The 214-nt window shown below is 37.4% G+C and overlaps 2 long non-coding RNA genes across 2 annotated transcripts in view; one reads left to right on the forward strand and one right to left on the reverse strand.

Moving 5' to 3' along the window:
* Window positions 1-211, reverse strand: part of LOC116695261 (uncharacterized) — a 578-nt gene extending 367 nt beyond the window's left edge. Inside the window, exons 1-2 of the long non-coding RNA XR_004333397.1 lie at window positions 139-211; window positions 1-35 (exon numbers count right to left, since the gene is read on the reverse strand). The exon at window positions 1-35 is cut by the window's left edge and continues 133 nt beyond it. This is a non-coding gene — a long non-coding RNA (uncharacterized LOC116695261). The remainder of the gene's footprint in view (window positions 36-138) is intronic.
* LOC116695259 (uncharacterized) overlaps window positions 1-214 on the forward strand; it is an 8,725-nt gene that overhangs the window by 3,421 nt on the left and 5,090 nt on the right. The gene's annotated exons all lie outside the window — the stretch shown is intronic.

Here is a 214-nt window from a genome sequence, read left to right on the forward strand (position 1 = left end):
GAAGATTTGCTGTGTTGAAGTTCCAGATGAAGTAACTAAATAATCAAAAGTTCAGTTTGTTAATGTTGACGGAGAGCACACATAGATCACAGTATACATATTTAAATGAGAAGTACTAGATGACAAAGAAATGACTACCTTGAGAGGAAGCTGTTACACACTGTATCGTCTCTGAGAGACATGTTACTGTAACTGGGGTTGAACAGTCCTGAGT

This window comes from Etheostoma spectabile, chromosome 9 (assembly GCF_008692095.1).
Source record: "Etheostoma spectabile isolate EspeVRDwgs_2016 chromosome 9, UIUC_Espe_1.0, whole genome shotgun sequence".
Taxonomy (NCBI): Eukaryota; Metazoa; Chordata; class Actinopteri; order Perciformes; family Percidae; genus Etheostoma; species Etheostoma spectabile.